We start from the raw sequence: 8,388 nt of genomic DNA on the forward strand, positions 1-8,388 counted from the left end.
AGTACAAACTTGAGCATACGTTAAGCTTCCTATTACGGAAGCATAAGGACTTCGCCTCATTTCCTCATGTTCAACCTTAGTTCTTGAAATCGCGATGCAACCTACGGGGGAGAATAGGATACGGACCTATCTCTGCCAAGCAATTAAAAAATCTGGTGGTCTATTAAAAATATTGAAATTTTTGTTTATGATAAACTTATGAACTCACCAACCTTTTGGTTGACACTTTTAAACATGTTTATACTCAGGTATTAAAGAAATCTTTCGCTGTGCATTTGCTTATTTTAAAGATATTACTTGGAGTCGTTCATGGCATATTTCAAAAGATCTTGCATTCAAATCGTTTGAGTTCAAAAAGACTGTTATTAAGTAAATAACAGATTAGTCATTCATATTATGGGAATCATATATCATTTGTACAGAAAGGTTATATTTTGAAATGAGTTTGTCTTTTAAAAGAATGCAATGTTTGTAAAACGTATCATATAGAGGTCAAAGTCTCGCAATGGTACCAGATGTTGATGTGTTCGTCCAGGTGGATTTAGACGGGCCGTTTCAAGTGAGCTATTCAACCGCACAAGTGAGACCTCATTCGTGCGAGTGACAGTATTTGTCCATTTGGGTCAAGTGCAATTATGACCCATTTGATGCATTGTTGTGTTATTCTATTCGGATATGTAAAAGTGATTGGAAAGTGTACTAACTGAAGATTGATGTAGATGATAAAGAAAATGCAGAAGGCTCAGTGAAATAAGACTACTGAGTTCTTGTGCGTCCAGGTGAGTGAGATTATCTTTATGCATATGGTTATACAGTTACAAGTATAATGACCCATGCCGTGCTTATGATTAGACTGTGTAATGAGTCTGTGACCAGTGCAGTGTTTCTATGTGACTACGTGTACACCCAGTGACACCGTCTTGGTGTTGTCTGACAGAAGAGGTCAACCCTTCTTTCATGGTGTTTTTCTGAGGGAAGTGTTGGGTCCAAGTATTACTGATTGGTGGTATAGTTTAAATGACGAGTATGTTTCGTCAGAAGGACTATCCAAGTTGTTCAGTAATATGGACTATCGATAAACTCTAACCCGGTCAGCTAGTAGTTAATGGCACGTACAAGCCACCAGTCCTCTTGTAATACTATGTGATTAGTGTCTAGTGACTTAAATTGTGCTTGATTCTTATAGTGATGTCTATTTAGATATTTCCGTTAGTGTTGTGCTAGTTCCCCCACAGTGTTCTTTCCCTGCATGTGATGTACCATGTTTTGGGATGGGTGTGGCAGATAATGAAGTGATGTTTGACACACTTGATAACCTTAATGTTTTGTTTAAACAAACAATGCTTGGTCTGTAATAAGTAACATCAGTGATATTATATAATCGTATATTTTGTTTAATTAATATATATGATGTCTTTACAAAGTCTTCCGCTGTGAATTAAAAAAAAGTACGGTGTAACAGTTTGCAAGATCATTGAAGGGCATGACTTAAATTTGACGGGTATTTGAAAATGTTTGTGTCAACAAATAATGTATGCACACAAGATTCGCTACACTATTTGTTAAAAATTATTTTAACCAATTATATATGTCGATCAGGTTTATGCATCTAGTTTGTTATTTAATTTTAAACATATAAAAATAACAAATACGCAAAATTTTATCATGTTAAAACAAATTTAAAAGATGTCGCTCATACATCATTTGAGTTTTAACATCTTTTTTTTTAACTCGTTAAAGTTTAACTTTTAAAGTTATCAATTTTAATCTTTAAACTCGTTTATTTAATGTTTTCATAAAAAAAAACAATTAGCATATATTATAATCACCAATTATATATATATATATATATATATATATATATATATATATATATATATATATATATATGTGTGTGTGTGTGTGTGTGTGTGTATGTGTGTGTGTGTGAGAGAGAGAGAGAGAGAGAGAGAGAGAGAAAATAAATACAATCATGTATCACACACATAGCCTAGCTCAAAAGTTCAATGCTTGATCTTATGAGTCGACATGGGATCAAGTGATTAAACTAAAGAAAATCTCATAGCTCCCACTTGATTCAAGAACCAAGTGAAAATTACTGAACGTCATCATTGTCCACTTGATACATTCGTCATCTTCTAAGTCAAACTTCGCGTTACATCTTTATCTTCAATCTTAATCTTGTTACCTTTATTTAAATTAACAAAATAACTATTCTAATACTTTTTCAAAATGAAATAAACCTAAATACGAAATTCAAAACTAAATACAATAAAACTTTAGCTTCTAAGGCCTCTCAATAAATCAAATAACCAACATAGCATAAAATTACTATGACTAATAATCACAACAATTTCACATAGGTCGGGGCATCATGTGCTATGTATGCAACCGTAATTTATATATATATATATATATATATATATATATATATATATATATATATATATATATATATATATATATATATATATATATATATATATATATATATATATATAACTACATTATTAAAACCTACATATAGTTTGTTCATGGTTACATTTATGTGTATAACCATAAAATAAAATAAACTAAAATATAAGCCATAACTATTAAATTCGAAAAATAACATATTGATATTCTTTCAATTTTATATGTGTGTCATGAGGTTAAGTCTAAATCAATCAAGTAAACTAAAGAACCAAAAAGGTTTCGACATTCACCAATTCACCACAAAGGTAAATCTAAAGAATGATCACATGAAAATTAAAATTGTGTAAAAGCAACTCTGATTACCACTGATGGATATCTGCGTGTACTTTTAAATTTTATAACCGTAACACATAACTTAAAATTAACATATTTTATTTTATTAAACTTTAAATTAAACATTCACAATATTAACGGTTGATAATGCTAAAAACGAACATATATTTCATAGCATTATCCTTCAAGAAAGACAAGCTTTTAGTTGCAATTGTTTTATTTTCAAGTTATTATCGTTTAAATAATAAAAGGTGAAGATAAAAGACAGATTCGACGATTTGAAGACGCAAACGACCAAAACGCTAAAAAATACAAAGTACAATCCAAGTGGTTCAATTTATTGATGAGAAATGTTTAAGAATTACAAGAGTACAAGCCGCAAAACACAAAGTACAAGATATTAATTCGTACGAAAGGACGTTCGAAAAATCCGAAATCGGGACATGAAGCAACTATCAATGCGCGACGCAATAAGTCAACTATGCACATTAATATAATATAATATATATATAATTATATAAAATTATATATATTATATTATATTATTAAAAACCGTCGGCAAACTAGCAAACAAAGTGATGGCTGCTGATCCAGCTGGCCATGTGATCGCATGGCCTGGAGGAATAAACTCCATGCGATCGCATGGATTGAAAAGTGTGCCCAGGTCTATAAATTCAGCAATTTTCAGACGAGTTTAACACACCTTCATCAACTACTTCTCTTACTCTCTCAATAATATATATTTATATTTTATAATTTTAATTTTAATATTAAGTTAATAATAATAAGGTTATAGTAGCGAATGTTTTAAGTTTGTAAGTCGAAACTCTGTCCGTGTAACACTAGGCGATTAATACTCATTGTAAGTTATGTTCAACCTTTTTAAATTAATGTCTTGTAGCTAAATTATTATTATGTTTATTTAAGCTGAAGTAATCGTGATGTTGGACAAAATATTAAGACGGGATTATTGGGCTTTGGACCATAATTGGGATTTGGACAAAGACCGACACTTGTGGAAATTGGACTATGGGCTATTAATGGGCTTTATATTTGTTTAACTGAATGATAGTTCGTTAATTTAATATAGAGATTTACAATTTGACGTATCTATAAATAACCACATACACTCGATCGGATACGATGGGCGGGATATTTATAAATACTAATAATTGTTCATTTAACCGGACACGGGAATGGATTAATAGTCAATGGACTCATTAAAACAGGGGTGGATTACATACAAGGAAAATTGGTGTAATTGTTAACAACGTATTAAAACCTTGGGTTACACACAGTCGATAACCTGGTGTAATCATTAACAAATTGTTAAGACCTTGTTACAGTTTAAGTCCCCAATTAGTTAGAATATTTGACTTCGGGTATAAGGGTAATTTGATGAGGACACTCGCACTTTATATTTATGACTGATGGACTATTATGGATAAAAACCAGATGGATGTATCAAATAAACCAGGACAGAGGACAATTAACCCTAGGCAATAAACTAAAATCAACACGTCAAACATCATGATTACGGAAGTTTAAATAAGCATAATTCTGTTAGTTTATATCTCATCGTACTTTTATTTACCGTCATTTTATTTATCGTCATACTTTAAATTACTGCAATTTTATTTATCACACTTTTATTTATCGTCATTTACTTTACGCTTTAAATTAAGTTATATTTATATTTAATATTTTACATTAGGTTTAAATTGTGACTTAAGACATAAAATCGACAACCCGGTCACTAAACGGTAAAACCCCCCTTTTATAATAATAATAATACTACTATATTATTTATATATATATATATATATATATATATATATATATATATATATACAAATATTTTTTAAAATAAATATAGCGTTAAACTTAGCCAGCTCCCTATGGAACGAACCGGACTTACTAAAAACTACATTACTCTACGATTAGGTACACTGCCTATAAGTGTTGTAGCAAGGTTTAGGTATATCCATTCAATAAATAAATAAATAACTTGTGTAAATTGTATCGTATTTAATAGTATTTCGTAGTAAAATAATATCTATTTCATATACACCCCGCACAACATCAAGTATTTTTGGCGCCGCTGCCAGGGACGCCATAGAACGCTATAATAAAAAAAATTAAGCTATTTTTGTAAAAATATATTTACATAAGTTTTAAATATTAAAAACAAAAATATAAAAACAAGAAAAAGAAAAAAATATATATCTATATTTTTAAAGTTTAGTTAAATTAAAAAAGTTTATATTTTTATTTATTGTTAAAAGTTATAAAAACTGATAAGCAAATTTTTTTTAATTTATAAGTTTTATTTAAATTATTTTGTTTCTATAAATTAAAAATCTTAAAAAAATATATAAGTAATCGGGCTAGAACACTGTAGCAGCCCAAAACCATTTCTGGATTTGCAGTCCATGCAACTGCATGGTTCTATAGCCTTCAACTCATGCGATCGCATGAGCTGATGGGACAGCTCTGAATCCTCTGCCGACAGTATTAGGGTTACAATTAATTTATAATAATTATTAATTAATTAGATTTAGGGTTTTAGTTTAATAATAATTAGTATTAGTTTTATTTAATTTTGTATTTTTAAGTTTTAATTAGTTTTATTAATATATAAATTAATACTTTTATAAAATAATAATATAAAAATAATATTTTTAAAAAATAAGTAATTTTTTCATTTTTTATATCTTTTTATAAATTGTATATTTTTAACGTTTAATTGGTAATTTGTATTTTTATTGTTCGTAACTAGTTTTAAACTTAGTTTTTGCAGTAGTTATTATATATTTCTAAACTCTTAGGCTTTGCCGTAAAATCCCTTAAGTGTTTTTTCTTTAGATTAAGATTTAGACGCTTTAGAATTTTACGACGTCACTTATCGCTTTAATATTTAATAGGTTTTAGTGCCTTTTTAAGTTATTTCCGTTTTGGATATAGAATTCCTTTAAGCTTTAACACTTTTAGACGCAAGTTTTAATTTTTAGTTTTTAGACTTTTAAGTTTCGACGCTTTTCTTTTTTATTATTTGTTTTTCGACGTTTGTTTTTCGACTCTTATTTCTTGACGCGCTTTTTCTTTCTCATTTCTATGCTCTAGTTTTTAGGACATAGAATTTTCTATATTTTCTTTAAATCTCGACAAAAAATTATTTTAAGCGGTTAAATTGATAGACATCTAAAATTTTCTGGTTCGTAGTAATAGTTGGATTTGTTAGTGGCGAGTTGTGGGCTTCCGATTTAAAAGGTCCTGGCTACCTGCTGCATCTATTGGCTATTCAAAACGTGGGCAAAATCAGAAAACTCTATTAATTTGATAACTTTAATAATTTTTATCTTTATAACCAATAGGATATTCAGTGAATGCACCGAGCAAAACGTTCACCACCTTTCATACGTTCACCTCCTGTAACTCGATCAAGACATCTAGCCAATATTGTTGCTGTTGATTTTTCTTTAGAATCATCATCTAGTCGACTGATGTGTGCAGCGGTGTATACGAAAATACTATTATTTTTACTACAAAATACGACGAAATATGATACAAGTTTTAATTATTTATATAGAATGGGATGGATATACCTAAACCTTGCTACAACACTTATAGGCAGTGTACTTAATCGTAGAGTAGTGTAGTTTTTAGTAAGTCTGGTTCGTTCCACAGGGAGCTAGCGATTACGTACTATATTTTTAAACAATTATATTTGTATAAATATATATATATTAGTAATATAGTAGTATTATTATTATTATAAAAGGGGAGTTTTACCGTTTAATGACCGGTTTGTCGATTTTAAATAAAGCGTAAAGATAAATGACGATAATATAAATGACTTAATTTCAATTGCGATAAATAAATTGCAGTAATTAAAATGACAGTAAATAAAGGTACGATGAAATATGAAATAAAAGTATTATGCTTATTTAAACTTCCGTAATCATGATGTTTGACGTTTTGATTTTAATTAATTGTTACCCGGGTTAATTGTCCTTTGTCCTGGCTTATTTGATACCTATCTGGGTTTTGCCCATAATAGTCCATCGGTCATAATTATAATATGCTCGTCAAATTTACCTTATTCCAGAAGTCAAATATTCCAACTAATTAGGGATTCGAACTGTAACAAGGTTTTAATACTTTGTTAATAATTATACCAGGTTATCGACTGCATGTAATCCAAGGTTTTAATACTTTGTTAACAATTACACCAATTATCCTTATATGTAATCCACCCCTGTTTTAATGAGATATGAATATTAATTTACCCACTTGATCAGAATGAATAATCAATTACCCAACCCGAATAATTAATTAAATGATCGTAAAATATGTCGTATAAACGTCACTAAATAGGACATACAGAATCATTTTAATAATTATTAGATTAACTAATTTGAAGATAGGTTCGACAGATTTTAATGAGTTGTCATTCGATTAGACAATACCCCCCATCTATTAATAGTCAATAGTCCAATGTCCACAAGTGTCGGTCTTTAACTCACTTTTAGTGGCACTTTTGAGTGCACTATGGCTTTAGTGGCACTTTTCAGGCTTTAGTGGCACTTTTTCTTCAATTCTTTAATCTTTGTGCTTCGTCTTCACATTTATTTATTTAAACGATTACAACTTAAAAATAGAATAATTACAACTCAAAACTTTACATATTGGGATGATATTGCGACTAAATATATGTTCATTTGGTGCACTATCATCGACCAAGTACTCCAATTCAAATTTCCGATAATCCATTTTTTGAACCCGACCTCACAATTGAGAATCCGGAGGATATTCAAGGACAATTCAGAGATCCTGAACCACTAATCATTCCTCCTGAACCACAAATCATACAACCAGAGATTGTCGAGGAAGAAATCATTAAATCAGAATCCTCTAGTGATTCAGATTCAACAAATTCAATCATGGAAAATCAAGAATCTCTAAGTATGGAAGACCGAATGAGAGCCACACGCACTGGCCAAGGTCATGCAATTACTCAACCAGACATTAATGCGCTAGATTATGAAATCAAGTGACAAATCCTACACATGGTAACTAATCAATGCCAATTTAGTGGTGCCCCAAAAGAAGATCCAAACGAACATCTTCGTACCTTTAATAGGATTTGTACTCTATTTAAAATCAGAGAAGTTGAGAATGAACAAATCTATCTCATGTTATTTCCCTGGACTTTAAAGGGAGAAGCCAAAGATTGGTTAGAATCGTTACCTGAAGGGGCGATTGACACATAGGATGTTTTAGTTGAGAAATTTCTTAAAAAAAAATTTCCGGCATCTAAAGCCGTGAGACTTCAAGGAGAAATTTTTACGTTCACACAAAAGCCAAATGAAATATTATATGAGGCGTGGACAAGATTTGGAAAGTTATTGAGAGGATGTCCTCAACATGGTTTAGACACTTATCAAATAGTGCAAATATTCTACCAAGGATGCGATGTTGCTACACGAAAAGATATCAACACAGCAGTTGGTGGTTCCATTATGAAGAAAACCGCAACCGAAGCTCACAAAATTATTGATAACACTGCCTCCCACTCACATGAGTGGCATCAAGAAAAAGATATCTTCCGTTCATCTAAAGCAGGTAGAGCTGATTCTA

The 8,388-nt window shown here is 30.3% G+C and overlaps 1 non-coding gene across 1 annotated transcript; it reads right to left on the bottom strand.

The window, feature by feature from the left end:
• Positions 1 to 8,075: 8,075 nt before the first annotated feature.
• LOC139851034 (small nucleolar RNA R71) lies at positions 8,076 to 8,182 on the bottom strand. The gene has a single exon (XR_011760398.1). It is a non-coding gene; the product is annotated as a small nucleolar RNA R71 (small nucleolar RNA).
• Between the last annotated feature and the right edge of the window lie 206 nt (positions 8,183 to 8,388).

This window comes from Rutidosis leptorrhynchoides, chromosome 5 (assembly GCF_046630445.1).
Source record: "Rutidosis leptorrhynchoides isolate AG116_Rl617_1_P2 chromosome 5, CSIRO_AGI_Rlap_v1, whole genome shotgun sequence".
NCBI classification, from domain to species: domain Eukaryota; kingdom Viridiplantae; phylum Streptophyta; class Magnoliopsida; order Asterales; family Asteraceae; genus Rutidosis; species Rutidosis leptorrhynchoides.